Source organism: Pelodiscus sinensis, chromosome 4 (genome assembly GCF_049634645.1).
Source record: "Pelodiscus sinensis isolate JC-2024 chromosome 4, ASM4963464v1, whole genome shotgun sequence".
NCBI classification, from domain to species: domain Eukaryota; kingdom Metazoa; phylum Chordata; order Testudines; family Trionychidae; genus Pelodiscus; species Pelodiscus sinensis.
Genome location: NC_134714.1, coordinates 104,921,928 through 104,938,184, shown reverse-complemented (window position 1 = coordinate 104,938,184; position 16,257 = coordinate 104,921,928). Strand labels below are relative to the sequence as shown.

General features: G+C 51.3%; 1 protein-coding gene across 10 annotated transcripts in view; it reads right to left on the bottom strand.

The window, feature by feature from the left end:
• IRAG1 (inositol 1,4,5-triphosphate receptor associated 1) overlaps positions 1-16,257 on the bottom strand; it is a 190,152-nt gene that overhangs the window by 130,468 nt on the left and 43,427 nt on the right. For all 10 annotated transcript variants that reach the window (XM_075927919.1, XM_075927925.1, XM_075927924.1 and 7 more), the window contains one exon: positions 15,264-15,414. The gene's annotated coding sequence lies outside the window, so the exon portion shown is untranslated. The remainder of the gene's footprint in view (positions 1-15,263; positions 15,415-16,257) is intronic.

The following is a 16,257-nucleotide window of genomic DNA, read 5'->3' as shown; positions in this document are numbered from 1 at the left end:
GTCAATTTCCCCAGGGGCCCAGGTGTGTGAAACCCAGCTCCCCTCTGCAAGGCCAGGGCCCCTGCAGGATCCCCAGCTGCTGCTCCTTGGTGGGCAAGGCCCAGGCGCACGGTCCCGGGGCTCCCTCTCGCCCCAGCTCCCCGTACACATAAGGGGAACATGAGGGTACTCACAGGTGGACGCCTCCCCGGCCTCAGACGACACAGGTGAGCGGCTCTGTGGGGTGCCTCGGGGGTCCTGGGTCCTGGGCAGGCTGGTGGCAGGCTCCTGGCTCTCAGAGCCCTCTTCCTCCTCCTCCGTCTCCAGGAGCGGTCCCTCTGCCCCGGGGTCAATCACGTCCCGGGGGGCAGGGACGGCATGAGCCCCCAGGAGGTGGTCCAGGGCGTGGAAGTGGGGGCAGGCCTCCGGGTCGGCCCCTGGCTGGCAGGCCCGGGAGTAGGACTGCCGCAAGTCCTTAATTTTGCAGCGGACCTGCTCCCGGCTGCGCTGGTGGCCCCTGGCGGCCAGGCTGGCAGCCATGCGGCCGTAGACGGCCGCGTTCCGGTGGCTAGTGCGGAGATCATGGACATTGGAGGCTTCCCCCCAAACCTCGATGAGGTCCACGATCTCCGCACTTGACCAGGCGGGTGCCCGCCCTTTGCGCCCCCGGGCAGGCTCCTGGGAGCGGCCAGGCTGGTCCTGGGGAGCAGTGGAGGGCTGGAAGCCCTCGGATGGCTGGCTCATCCTGTGGCAGGTGCAGGCTGTGCTGGCACGGCTGCTGGCAGCCTTGCAACTGGCACAAACTGTGTAGCCAGCCCGTGGCCCTTTAAGGGCTCCGGGGCCGGGAGGGGGGCAATAGAGTTTCCCTGGTGTTGGCCAGAGTGGCCACCAGGGAAACCTGGGGAGGGCTAGCCTCCCACTAGTTCGAATTAAGGGTCTACACAGCCCTTAATTCGAACCAACTAGTTTGAACTAGGCTTAATCCTCGTAAAATGAGGTTTACCTAGTTCGAACTAAGCGCTCCGTTAGTTCGAATTAAGTTCGAACTAACGGAGCGCTAGTGTAGCGCCTAGGAAAGTTAGTTCGAACTAACGTCCGTTAGTTCGAACTAACTTTGTAGTGTAGACATACCCATACATACTAATAATGGGGGATTTCAACTATCTTCTGAGTGGCATATGTGTCTCAGAAAATGATGCAGAGAGAAAATTTCTAGACACCATAAATGACTGCTTTCCTGGAACACACAATTGAGAGGCAATTTATTAATTCTATCCTAAACAAACAGAGCACAGATTCTGGTCCAAGAGGCAACCATAACAATTAAATTAAACAACCTTGTAGGGGAAAATGCCAAAGAAACCCATCAAAATAGTATTTAACTTCAAAAAGGGGAACTACACAAAAATGAGGAAGCTAGTTAAACAAATTGCAAGGAACAGTCATATGGGTGAACTGCCTGCAAACCACACAGAGACTTTTTTAAAAGACCATAATAGAGGCTCTAACTGAATATATACCACCCAAATTTAAAAAAAAAGTAAGAACAAAAAACGGCATCAGGGCTAAACAACAGGATACAAGAGGCAGTTAGAGGTAAAGAGACACCCTTTAAAAATTGGAAGTCAGATCCTATTTGGGAAAATAGAAAGGAACATAAACCTTGATAACTAAAGAATAATAAGGCAGAGTGTGACGGGGCGAGGCAGCCCCGCACTGAACTTGCAGGGCCCAGCCAGGGTTACCTGGCTGCAGAGGCCCCTCCCCCACAGCCCTACCGAGCATACCCGGGCTGTAGCTGTGCTATAAAAGCCTGGGGAAGGACTCAGTCAGGGGAGACAGCTGGAGGAGAAGGACCTGTGCAGGGAGCTCTCACTCAGCTGTTGCTGGGGACTCCAGGAGAGGCCAGAAGGGACATGGAGGTGAGTTGGAGTAACCCAGGGACTGCCTGCTGAGGGGACGCCAGCACAGAGCTTGCAGCAAGCTGGGCAAGTACAGGGGAAGGAACCACGGGGACCAGGTAGGAAGCAGCCCAGGGCAGGAGCAGGAGCTGCCTCTCCCGCCCGGAGACCCTCGGTTCCTTTTCGGCCGGATTGCCCCGCCAAAGGAGCAACCCATTACCCGGTCGCTCGCAGGGCCCTGGGCTGGGACCCGGTGGAGTAGGGTGGGCCCGGGTCCCCCTACCTGGGGTGCGTCCCTGCTACAACCCTGAACTACATTGTGGACTCAGGCCGTAGGGCCTTGGCCTTGCTTAAAGGGCCAGCTATAAACTGCATTGCGATGGTGTTGTGGACTTAGGCCGGAGGGCCTTGGACTTGCTTAAAGGGCCAGTTATAAGGCTGCATTGTGGACTCGGGCCTTGGACTCAAGAGGGCAGGCGGGAGGGGCCCGCCACACGTGGTGGAGAATGTGGGTAGTTTCTTCCCCTGCAACGAGGGGAAGGTAGGGAAACCCACTTAAAGAGGAGAAAAAAAATGGGAGAATAAGAGATGAGGCAGTTTAGAAAGAGGAAGCGCCCCCAGAACTGTAACTATGGGCAGGTGTTGATGGCCGGCCAGAGGGCCCAGAGGTGGGACAAGGCCAAAATTATAGTACCCGTGCGGGTGAATGGAACCCCCACCACTGCCCTGGTGGACTCTGGCTGTAGCCAAACCATTGTCCAGATGGGGGTGGCCGTACGAATGGACCAGCTGGGACCCCCCCCGTACAAATGATGTGTGTTCATAGAGATGTATGGTCCTACGACACAGCCTGGGTGAGGTTGGAAGATGGGCAGCGTGGGGCACACAGGCTAGTGGTGGTGGCCCCGAAGTCGCCCTACCCGGTGATCTTGGGGCGGGACTGGCCTAGGTTTAATTATCTACTACAAGAGGGGAGTGGTCTAAGGGCAAATATTGTCCGGGCACGGCAAGCTTGCTGGGCCCCGCTAAGCCCGCCCCTCAAGGTAGCGGTGGGGGAAGGGGCCTCACAGCACGCTACGCCCGGAGCCCCAGCGGCAAGAACGGGCGGCGCCCCTACAGGTTCTCCACCCCCCCGACCTAGAGCTAGATGGGGACTTACTGGAAGAGCAACGGAACGACCCCATGCTCAGCTGGGCCTGGGAGCAAGCGGTTACATGCCCGGAAGGGGAGGAGCTGGCTTCAGGTCAACCCCAAGGGCCCCGCTTTGAGGTACAGCAGGACCTTCTCTACCGCCTAGTACAGGACCCTCAGACCCAGGATGAGATGCACCAGCTGTTAGTCCCACGCCGTTTCCGCCGGGGCCTGTTACAGTTGGCACACGCAAACCCTTGGGCGGGCCATTTGGGCCGAGAGAAGACCCTGCAGCGAGTGGCGTGATGGTTCTTCTGGCCGGGAATCCACCATGAAGTGTGAGAGTACTGTGCCTCATGCCCCGAGTGCCAGAAGGCTAACCCTGCCAACATTCCCCGGGCCCCGCTGGTGCCGCTACCTATAGTGGGGACACCCTTCGAGCGCATCGGCCTAGACTTGGTGGGGCCATTGGAAAGGAGCCAGACGGGGCATAAGTATATCCTAGTCGTGGTGGACTATGCTACGCGGTATCCGGAGGCCATCCCACTGCGGACAACTACCGCCTGCGTCATTGCTGGCAAGTTGCTGGAAATATTCTCCCAGGTGGGTCTACCCTGGGAGATCCTCACAGACCAGGGGACAAACTTGACGTCGCGACTCATGGCAGAGCTGTGTCGGCTGCTGAACATCCGTGCACTCCAGACCTCTGTCTACCACCCACAGACGGACGGGTTGGTGGAGCGCTTCAACCGCACCTTGAAGTCAATGCTGCGCAAGTTTGTGGAGGATGACGCCTGTCATTGGGATAAGATGCTCCCAGCGCTGATGTTTGCAGTGTGAGAGGTGCCTCAGGCCTCTACAGGGTTCTCGCCCTTCGAGCTCCTGTATGGATGACAACCCAGAAGGGTCCTAGACCTCATCCGAGAGACCTGGGAAGAACAAGAGACCCCCGCCCGAGGCTCCGTACACTACATCCTGCGCTTGCGGGATCGGCTCCGGGAGCTAGGGCATTTGGCCCAAGAGAATCTACGCCGAGCCCAGGAGACCCAGACCACTCGTTACACCTGGGGATCCAGGGCCTGGGCCTTCCAGCCAGGAGACCGGGTACTACTGTTGCTCTGTTCCTCAGAATCCAAGCTGTTAGCAAAATGGCAAGGCCCATTTGAGGTGGTGAGATGGGTGGGTCCAGTGGACTATGCAGTGCGGCTGCCAGGGCGGAGGAAAGAAGTGCAGATATATCATGTAAACCTGCTCAAGGGGTGGAAGGAGTGAGAGGCCCTGATGATCACCCCATACCCTATGGAACCGGAGTTGGGACCATCCGCAGAGGAGGGTCCCACATCCGCACACCTGGACATCAGTCCTGACCTTGAGACCGGACAGCAGGAACAGCTCCGCCGGCTGCTGAGCGGCTTTCCCCAGGTCCTGTCATCAAAACCTGGCCAGACGAACCTGGCGAGCCACCATATAGCCACCCCCCCCCACCTCCCGGGGCAGAGGGTGCGTGACCATCATCGCCTGCTGCCCAGGAAGTTGTGGGACACGGTGTGAAGGGAATTGGACCAGATGCTAGCTCTGGGCATGGTAGAAGAGTCCCGAAGTGACTGGAGGAGCCCCATAGTACTGGTGCCAAAAGCAGATGGGTTGGTCCAGTTTTGTGTGGACTTCAGGAAGGTAAATTCCATCTCCCGCTTCGATGCCTACCCAATGCCACGGGTGGACGAGCTGTTGGAGCGATTAGGGCATGCCAGAGTCCTATCCACCCTTGATTTAACTAAGGGCAACTGGCAAATCCCCCTGACACCAGCATCTCAAGAGAAAACGGCCTTCCCAACCCTGTTTAGACTCTTCCAATTTGCCTTTTGGCCTCCACGGGGCGGCAGCCACTTTCCAGAGGCTCATGAATAAAGTACTGAAGCCACATAATGACTACGCAGCGGCGTATATTGATGATATTATAGTATACAGCCGGAGCTGGACAGAACATCTCCAACATCTGTCCCAAGTGCTGCAGGCGTTAGGGGAGGCTGGCCTCACTGCCAACTCGGCCAAGTGCCACTGGGGATATCCGGAGGTGAGCTATCTCGGCTTTACGGTGGGGAAGGGGCAGCTCTGACCCTTGATAGACAAAGTCCAGGCTCTACAGGAGAGCCCTACGCCTACCACGAAAAGGCAAGTACGACAGTTCCTGGGGCTGGCAGGATACTACCGCCGCTTTATACCCAACTTTGCGACCATCGCAGCACCCCTTACAGACCTCACGAAGAACCCCCGAGAGCACCGTATAGAGTGCGAAGCTGCCTTCCAGACCTTGAAGAAGCAGCTAGCTCAGGGGCCGGTGCTCGTTCAGCCAGACTTCAACAAGCCGTTCCTTTTGCAGACAGATGCCTCCCGAGTAGGACTAGGAGCGGTATTATCCCAGGTGATAGAGGGGGAGGAGCACCCTATCCTATACCTTAGCCGCAAGCTGTTCCCGCGAGAGACTAGGTATTCGACATAGAGCAGGAGGCCCTTGCGGCGAAATGGGCCATAGAGTCCCTAAGGTATTACCTATTGGGGAGCCCATTCACTTTAGTAACTGACCATGCCCCCCAGAGATGGCTCCATGCCATGAAAGACTCAACTGCGCGGGTCATGCGTTGGTACTTATCATTACAACCATTTGCGTTTCAGGTAGTGCATCGGCCTGGAAAAGCCCATACTAACGCAGACTTTTTTTCAAGGACAAGTGAAGATGGGTCGGCCGAGACCCCGTCGCCGACCCTCCTAAGCGGGAGGGTGTGTGACGGGGCAAGGCAGCCCCGCACTGAACCTGCAGGGCCCAGCCAGGGTTACCTGGCTGCAGAGGCCCCTCCCCCACAGCCCTACCGAGCATGCCCGGGCTGTAAAAGCCCGGGGAAGGACTCAGTCAGGGGAGACAGCCGGAGGAGAAGGACCGGTGCAGGGAGCTCCCACTCAGCTGTTGCTGGGGACTCCAGGAGAGGCCGGAAGGGACGTGGAGGCGAGTTGGAGTAGCCCAAGGACTGCCTGCTGAGGGGACGCCAGCACGGAGCTCACAGCAAGCTGGGCAAGTACAGGGGAAGGAACCACAGGGGACCAGGTAGGAAGCAGCCCAGGGCAGGAGCAGGAGCCGCCTCTCCCGCCCAGAGAACCTCGGCGCGTTTCGGCCAGATTGCCCCGCCAAGGGAGTGACCTATTACCCGGTTGCTCGCAGGGCCCTGGGCTGGGACCCGGTGGAGTAGGGTGGGCCCGGGTCCCCCTACCTGGGGTGCGTCCCCGCTACAACCCTGAACTACATTGTGGACTCAGGCCAGAGGGCCTTGGCCTTGCTTAAAGGGCCAGCTATAAGGCTGCATTGTGGACTCGGGCCTTGGACTCAAGACAGCAGGTGGGAGGGGCCCGCCACACAAAGCAAGAAAGAATGTAAAGAGAAATTAGCAAAAGACAGAAAAACTAACCAAAAATTTTCATTAAAAACACTAGAAGCAGGAAGCCTGCCAAGCAATCAGTGCGGGGTACTGGACACTCACGGTGTTATAGGAACACTCAAGGGAAAAGGCTATTGCAGAGAAGCAAGGGAATTCTTTGCTTTGATTGTCATTGCAGAGGACACAGGGGAAGCAGACCATCAACAAGCAAAAACAAAGGCAGAAGTTACCTGGAGCCCAGTGATTCAAAGGCAATGGCAGTGGTGGTGGCTGGGAGCCCTGGACCCTTTAAATCACTGCCAGAGCATTGCCTCATACACTCTGGGAGCACTAGGAGTTGGGCAGAAGGGGATGGGCCAGGGTAGCCAAGGCCCTATACCTTCCAGGACCACAGAGCCGCCCTGCCCCCACAACTTGCCAAGGGTACCACAGATGCTGTCGGTGCACATGAGGGGAATCCAAATACTCAAGACAGTCATTCTAACTGACAAATCAAAAGAACTGTTAGAGTGAGGTATCGATAGAGGAAGTGGGAACAAACTGTTAAATTAAACAGGAATAAGTCACCAGGACCTGATAGTATTCTGAAAGAACTCAAATATGAAACTGCAAAACAGCTAACTATGGCTATCTATGTTTCAGTCATTTGGTACAGAATATAATGTGAGGTTTTTTTAAGAAGGCTCCTGGCAATTATAGGTTGGTAAGTGTAACTTCAATACCAAGCAAACTTGTTGAAACTAAAACTATGAACAAAAAAGCACACAAACAATATAGAATCAAAGAAGATTAGGGATTAAAGAGGCATCAGGAGGTCATCTAGGCCAGTGTTTCTCAACCAGTGGTACGAGAACCCTCAGGGTTACTCGAGAGAAGTCTGGGGGGGTACATCAGCACAACTGAAATTTGGAAAAAACTGAATTTTTGTTTTAAGTTTGACAGCACGTTATTATTTCTGTACCTTTTACACCCAAAAATGTAATTGCCCACCAAGCTATAATTAAGTTATTTAAACAAATGTGTTGCAATGGTAGAAAAAAAACTGTGTCTGAACTCTGTAGGTACTGGGGGTACTTACAATTTTTTAAAGGGGTACTTTATTTAAGAAACACTGTTCTAGGCTAGCCCCCTGCTAGAAGTAGCACCAACCACAACTAAATCATCCCAGCCAGGGCTTTGTCAAGCCAGACCTTAATGTTGGTGAAGAGTCAACATGGCTTTTATAAAGGAAAACTGTAACTCGCCAATCTTAGAAAGCTTTGAGGATCTCAATAAATATGTGGACAAAGGTAATCCACTGTGTATTATGTTCTTGGACTTTCAGAAAGCGTTTGAAAAGGTCCCTAACCAAAGATCCTTAAGCCAAGTAAATAGGCATGGGATAAGAGAGATCATGGATCAGTAACCATTTCAAAAGATAGGAATAGAATAAGGGTAAGAATAAAAGATCATTTTTACAATGGAAATAGGTAAATCGCAAAAATTAATAGAGAAAAAGAGATGAACAGTGTGATGGCAAAATTCAGATGATACTAAATTATTAAAATTAGTTAAGTCCAAAGCTGACTGTGAAAGTTATGAAGGGATCTCACTAACTTGGGTGACTGGGCAACAAAATGGCAGATGAAATTCAATATTTATAAATGCAAAGTAATGTACATTGGAATAAATAATCTTAACCACACATACACATGGATAGGGTTTAAATTAGCTGTTACCATTCAAGAGATAAAAAACAGGACTGTGTAGCACTTTAAAGACTAACAAATGGTTTAATAGGTGATGAGTTTTCGTGGGCCAGACCCACTTCCTCAGATCAAATAGTGGAAGAAAGTAGTCACAACCATATATACCAAAGGATACAATTAAAAAAAATGAACACATATGAAAAAGACAAATCACATTTCAGAACAGAAGGGGGAAGGGAGGGAGGTAAATATCTGTGAGCTAATGATATTAGAGGTGATAATTGGGGAATCTATTTCTCCCACTCAAGAGATAGAATCATAGAACTGGAAGGGACCTCAAGAGGTCCTCACGGCAGTACCAAGCACTGTCTAGATCATCCCTGACAGGTGTCTGTCTAACCTACTCTTAAATATCTCCTGGGATGGAGGTTCTATGACCCCCTTCCTCACTCCCCCAGGGAATTTATTCCAGTGTTTAACCACCCTGACAGGAAGTTTTTCCTAATGTCCAACCTAAACCTCCACTGCTGCAATTTAAGCCCCTTTCTTCTTGCCCTATCCTCAGAGGCCAAGGAGAACAATTTTCCTCCCTCCTCCTTGTAACACCTTTGTAGATATTTAAAAACTATCATGTCCCCTCTCAGTCTTCTCTATTCTAAACTAAACAAGCCCAATTATTTCAACCTTCCCCCAGAGGTCATGTTTTCTAGATCTTTAATCATTGTGTTGCCCTTCTCTGGACCCTCTCCAATTTCTCCACGTCATTCTTGAAATGTGGTACCCAGATCTGGACTCAATACTCCAATCAGCAGAGTAGAGCAGAAGAATGACTTCTCATGTCTTGCTCACAACACTCCTGTTAATGCATCCCAGACTCACGTTTGGTTTTGTATTTTTTTTTGCAACTGTGTCATACTGTTTAACTTGTCGTCCACTATGATCCCTAGATCCCAATCACTTCCAATTCTGTATATGTGAAACTGATTGTTCCTTCCTAAGTGGAGTACTTTGCATTTGTCCTTATTAAATGTAACCCCCTTTTTCCTCCCCGGGTTACTTGGGAGCAGGTCACACACATAGGTGTGCCTGGGCGTCTGATGGTTTTAACCCCAGCGGTGATGTTGTTTAGTTGGGGAAACCCTATCTACCCCCTTGCTGCTGTCCCTTACTCATAAAGAACATATAATGGCGGTGCCTCCACCTGACTGGCCCTGTAACACACTTAGGGTATGTCTACACTACAGCGCTAATTCGAACTAACTTAGTTCGAATTAGTTAATTCAAACTAAGCTAATTCGAACTAACGCATCTAGAACTAAAAACTAGTTCAAATTAGAGTTTTGCTAATTCGAACTAGCGCGTCCACATTAAGTGGACCCTGAAGCGGGGTTAAGGATGGCCGGAAGCAGTGCTGGCAGGGCATCAAAGGAGGACTTAGAGCATGGAGATGCTGTCTCAGGCTAGCCGAGGGCTGTGCTTAAAGGGTCCCGACCCCCACCCCGGACAGACAGTTCTCAGGACTTGCAAAGCAGTCCTGGCTTGGAGTGCCCGGAGTACCCACACTGGGCACATCACAGCACTCGGACATCAGACCAGCTGCACTTGCCACAGACTGCCATCTGAGGAGAGGAGGCAATTGGGGGGCTGCAGGAGAGCTTCCACCCCCAGAAGCCCGCAGAACCAGCCCAGGCCTCCCCATTGGGGGTTCGTGCCCCATTCCTTCCTCACCTCCTTCCACTTACCCTTCCCTAGCCCCTCTTCTTGATGTACAAAATAAAGATAACGTGTCTTCCAAAATGGAATCTGTCTTTATTGAACAAAACTGGGGGAGACTGGGAAAAGGAGGTGGGAGAGGGGAAGAGAGAGGCTGGGAGAGGGGAGGGCAACTAAAATGATCAGGAGTTGGGAACAGGTCCCATATGAAGAGAGGCTAAAGAGACTGGGACTTTTCAGCTTAGAAAAGAGGAGACGGAGGGGGGACAAGATAGAGGTCTCTAAAAGCAGGAGTTGGGTGGAGAGGGTGCATACAGAAAAGTTCTTCATTAGTTCCCGTAATGAAGGACTAGAGAACACCAAAGGAAAGGAATGGGTAGCAGGCTTCAAACTAGTAAGAGAAAGTTCTTCTTCACAAAGCAAAGAGTCAACCTGTGGAACTCCTTGCTGCAGGAGGCTGTGATGGCTAGAACTGGAACAGAGTTTAAAGGGAAGTGAGATCAAGTCATGGAGGTTGGATCCATGGAGTGCTATTAGCCAGGGGGTAGGAGTGGTGTCCCTGCCCAAGGTTTGTGGAAGGCTGGAGAGGGATGGCATGAGACAAATGGCTTGGTCACTGTCTTCAGTCCATCCCCTCCATGGTCCCTAGGGTTGGCCACTGTCGGCAGACAGGCTACTGGCTAGATGGACCCTTGGTCTGACCCAGGACGGCCATTGTAAGCTCAGGGCTCAGGGTCGGGGGTCTCAGTGGACCCCTTTGATTCTCTTGCACACCTGCTCCTGGGTGGCCAGGCTGGCAGCTATCCTGCCCAAGCCGGCCACTTTCCTGTGCCTAGTGCGGAGATCATGGACGAGATCCACGATGTCCACACTAGCCCAGGTGGGTACCCACCTCTTGCGGTCCCGGGCAAGCTCCTGGGAGCTGCCAGCCTGGTCCCGGGAAGAGGGGGAGGGCTGGGGGGGCATTAGGTGGGTAGCTCGATCCGTGCCAGGTGCAGGGTCTGCTGGCTGGGTACTGGCAGGCTTGCACCTGGCACGGGCACCGTAGCCAGCCCGTGCCCCTTTAAGGGCTCCGGGGCCGGGAGGGGGGCAGACGAGTTTCCCTGGTGTTGGCCAGAGTGGCCACCAGGGAAACCTGGGGAGGGCTAGCCTCCCACTAGTCGAATTAAGGAGCTACACACCCCTTAATTCTAACTAGCTAGTTCGAACTAGGCTTAATCCTCATGGAATGAGGATTACCTAGTTCGAACTAAGCGCTCCGTTAGTTCGAATTAAATTCAAACTAACAGAGCACTAGTGTAGCGCCTATGAAAGTTAGTTCGAACTAACGTCTGTTAGTTCGAACTAACTTTGTAGTGTAGACATACTCTTACTGGTGTGCCTTGAGAACCACCAGAAATAAACATATTCCAACAATAAACTGGATCTAACTCCAGAAGAACAATTACAAATAATAAATAATATACATCTAATAGATTGCATTAGAATGAACAACCTTTACTTAACTTAAAGAAACAGGATTTAACAAATTAACAGTGAATAACATCAATTAACAAAGTACACAGAAGTAAAAGTACACCCCTGGACTCAGAGTCCCAGACTCTTGCTTGCATGGGCGCGCTTGCAGAGCTACAGCTATAATGGAGATTCTCTGTAGAAAGTGTGTATGAGGGTCCAAGATAGGCAGCAGCTCTGTCCCAGACAGCACTTGCCCAAAAAGGCCCAATTACTTACAGTCTCATGATGTGCCTACCAGAAGCAGCCTGCTAGATCCCAGTTCCAAAGGCACCCAGTCCCAGTCTATAGCTGCACTCTAACAGATCCTGGACTGGATCAAACTCCTCCACAGCAGCCCGGCTCCCCTTCTGTTCCAAATTCCAAGGGCAGAGTCCCAGACTGCTTGGCCTCTCTTTTCATGAACATGGAGAGACTCCGATCTCTCACACAAGAGTCACTTCCTTCCTGTTTTTCCCAAAGGCTCATGGGAATTGTAGTCTGTGAGGCTAGGTTGCAGCACACAGGGTCTTCCCAGAAAATAAGAAGAGGCACCTTAGTAAGGGGACTACATAAACTTCACCCTGTTTACCACAGACCATTTCTCCAGTTTGTCCAGATCAATTTGAAGTTTGACCCTAACCTCCAAAGCAGTGGTTCCCAACTTTTTTTATACCAGGGGCCAGCGAACTCACTAATAAATATTTGGTGGACCAGATGACACATTTGCATATTCATGATGGTAAATAATGAATTTGCATATTTGCATATTCATTATGGCTATTAATTTTAAGCTGTCGTGTTATTTTGCCCCCCATCTGTCATGAGGATCCTCCAGTCCAAAGCAGCCTCCAGCCCAAAGCATCCACTCGCCCGCCTGCCATGTGATTCCTCCAGTCCCCGACCAACCACAGTAGCTGCCCCCTACCCTCCCACCAGCCACGCAGTTCCTCTGGCCTAGAGCAGCCACTCACCGCCCAGCCATGCAGTTCCTCCAGTGCCAGCCAGGCTTAGTAGCCACTCCCCCCCACCCGCCCACGAGCCACATAGCTCCTCCAGCCCCAGCCAGCCAGAGCAGCCGACCGCCTGCCAGCCAGCCAGCCACGCGGTTCCTCTGGCTGCAGCAGCCCGAGGGTGCCTCCCGCCACACTGCCACGCAGCTTTGCTTAGGAGGTGGGCAGGATAGAAATTTCCTCTGCACACACAAGCATGTAGCTTAGAAAGAACTCTGGCGCCTAGCACGTGGCCCTGCACTGTCACTTGCCAGCCTGGGCGGCTGGGTGCTCTGAGCCCCACTGGAAGGGGAAGTGGAAGAGCAGCTTGTTGCCATGGTTTCCTGAGCTCACCAGGATCGCTGTTGGGGCTGGTGCTTTTGCCAACCCCCCCTCTTCCCTGCAGGCAGAGGTGCCATCACCACAACCACTCCCCCTTGACTCTCAGCTCCCCTCATGAGCTGCAGCCATGGGCCATAGAGATGACTCCACTTATGGGCCTAGAAGGGCCCTTAAGAAGCAAAGACTGGCAGACTTCCTGTTCCATGCATGTGCTCTATGGCTGGATAGTGCTGCTGCTCTGGATCTCCCGAAGCAGCCTGTGCTATGGTTGGGCAGTGTCTTCCCCAGGACTGTGAGGCATAAGACACACCCCTCCCGCCCTCTGTAATTCCCTGCACCCCACACTGCTTATTCCTGCACACACCCAGAGGCCCAGCACAGACCCCTGGAGAACCTGCTTGCTACTCTACTCACCTCGCACTTCTCCAATGGGCAGGGCCAAGGCAGCAGGGCATGGCCTGACAGCGTGCCGCAGTCCAGCAAACAGCACTTAGCAGCCCACTACTGGTCCACAGATGGGCGGTTGGGAACTGCTGCTCCAAAGCACATGCTCCAGCATGGAATTTCCTCAGAACCTGGGGACTCTTCAGCTGACCCCGGGTTCTGCGGAAATGCTGCATGAAGCCTAGGGTCAGCTATGGAGTCCCCAGCTGATCTTGGGCCCCACACGGTACTGCCACTTTGAAACACTGCAGTAGTGTTTCAAAGGGGCAGCACCGCACAGCTGATACAGGGCTCTGTGCGACGCTGCCCCTTTGTAACACTGCCATGGCATTTCAAAGGAGCAGCACGGCACAGAGCCCAGGATCAGCTGTGCGGTGCTGCTGCTTTGAAGTACCCTCTCTTCTCTGCCACCACACCTTTGCTGTCTCTATATTATAATATTATATTCTAGAGGCAGCAAGGGGGGGGAAATCAATTAGTGGACTCAACTATCTGATAAGCATTTGCTTATCGGATAGTTGACTAGTCCTTAACATCCTTAATCTGACTCAATGTGGGCACTCTTCTATTCAAGATAGTAAAAACATCCCAGGCTGGAGAATGCCTGGAATCTCCTTGCTCTGTCAGTTTGGATTTTTCAGTGTGGACAACGTTAAATATTTTTGTGGATGTACATAAGCAAGGCTATCAGATACATTCCTGGTACTGAAAAAGAATGTTTGGTAGGTAAAGGACACTGAAGCAAAACTTTGATCTTTACTGCCAAATAAAAAATTGGGTTCTAGATTTCTTTTAGTCTCCATCTTAGAGAAGAGGCTATCCCCAGTTTTACAGCCTCCATAATGAAATCCACGTGATTAGTTTATTCAACAGAAAATGGCTGAAGGGAATCTCTTTTTGAGCCCCTGCAATGCATATTCTCTCCCACCTCAGCCAAGGGGATAGCTGCTGCTCTCTACTTGTTTGGAGACCAGTGACTGGGTATGGAAATCAAATTACATTCTTGCCCCTTCCATTACCAGACTTAATTATGATCTTCCTTTCTCTAATCCTCTGAGGTCTCTTTCTCCTTTTTCTGTCTATCAATCTTTTGAATCTCTGATCTGTCACTTCACTCATGCTCAACTGCATAATCATCCTTCCATCCTTTCTTGTCGTGCATGCACACAGATACACACACGTACCCTCCCCATACTTGGGATTGAGTAACTTAAGTTATTCACAGAACTGGCACAACTTTCGAAAATTAACAGTACAAAATGATAGTGGGATGTTTGAGACACGCAAGTTCATTGACATTTCCCACTGGCTCTGCTCCCCCAAGACCCACAATGTCATTGTGCTGTGAAAGAGATCACTATCTCTGACTTAGGTGGTGAAAGAGTTTATCCTATATTTAAGTTTCATTTCCTCAGCTCATTGATGTGTACTACCGATGAGTTCATCAGGCACAGATTGTCAAACAGACATGAGTAGAGGCTGAAATAAAAAAAAGATATTGGTCTGACATGATAAATAGCCTTATTTCCTAAGGCTAATCAAGTTCTGAAATCAACGATCATTTAGAGCAGGGGTGGGCCAACAGTCCTCTGCGGGCCGGACCCAGCCCACCAAGCAAGTTGATCTGGCCCAAGGAAGCCCTGCCATTCCCCCCAGTCAGGACCTGAGGACAGAGGGAAGTGCACAAAGTCTCTTCCCACCCTGCGAGGGGCACAGCTCTTCTAAGCACCACACACTCCTTGCAGGATGGGGACAGGCTGGGATGAGACTCTGCACACTCCCATCATACCCAGGCCTATGCAACACCAAATTTTGAAATAGAGCACTGTTCTGAAATGTCTCTCACTGCTCGTAGAATGATATTTACAGGGATATCAGAATAGCGAGCCCATTATATTTCATAATATCAGGCTTGCTCTAAAGATATGGAATAACTATTTTGGGATATATGAAATAGCACTGTAGTGTAAACGTACCCTAATTGCTTTAGTCAGAATTATTGGTTACCTTGAACAATGCTCCAGTGAAAGCTTTATCTTTTTTTGACTTTTATGTTAAAGAGTTTTAGAAATAGTTTCAACTTTTGACTTTACAAATAATGAATTATTAAGAGGTTCATCATAAATGGCAACAAAAATACATTCACTTTACCTTTTCTGAGTTTCCTCATATTCTGTTTTACAGTCATGTTTTTTCTTATTTAAAAGATTCTCTTCTGATCCTTGTCTCTGAAGGAAAAGTGGTTTACAAAATATTTGCCGTCTTCTTTCTAGAGTCCAAGTATATTCTCAGTTCAAAGTGTCTGTGATTCAAAACACAATATATGATCATAAAAAGCTTTGGAATTAAGACTATATTTCATGTCATTCTGTAAATGTTCTTTTTAAATCAAGATTAAAACTATAATGAATAACACAGGATATGTCTAGACTACAAAGATAATTCGAACTAACAGCCGTTAGTTCGAATTAACTTTGATAGGCACTACACATACAAACCGCTAGTTCAAACTTAATTCGAACTAGCAGAGCGCTTAATTCGAACTAGGTAAACCTCATTCTACGAGGACTAACGCCTAGTTCGAATTAAGTAGTTCGAATTAAGGGCTGTGTAGCCACTTAATTCGAACTAGTGGGAGGCTAGCCCACTCTGGGCACCACCAGGGAAACTCTTCTGCCCCCCTCCCGGCCCCGGGCACGGGCTGGCTATGGTGCCCGTGCCAGGTGCAAGCCTGCCAGCACCCAGCCAGCAGACCCTGCACCTGGCACAGCATGAGCCAGCCACCCGCTGACACCCAGCCCTCCGCCTCTTCCCAGGACCAGGCTGGCGGCTCCCAGGAGCCTGCCCAGGTCCGCAAGAGGCGGGCGCCCACCTGGTCTAGTGTGGAGATCGTGGACCTCATCCATGACCTCCGCACTAGGCACAGGAAAGTGGCCATCTAGGGCAGGATAGCTGCCAGCCTGGCCACCCAGGAGCAAGTTTGCATGAAAATCAAGGTGGTCCAGTAAGACCCCGAGCCCTGAGCTTAGAATGGCCGTACTGGGTCAGACCAAAGATCCATCTAGCCCAGTAGCCTGTCTGCCGACAGCGGCCAACACCAGCTACCCCAGAGGGGATGGACCGAAGACAAACGGGAGTTTGGCTG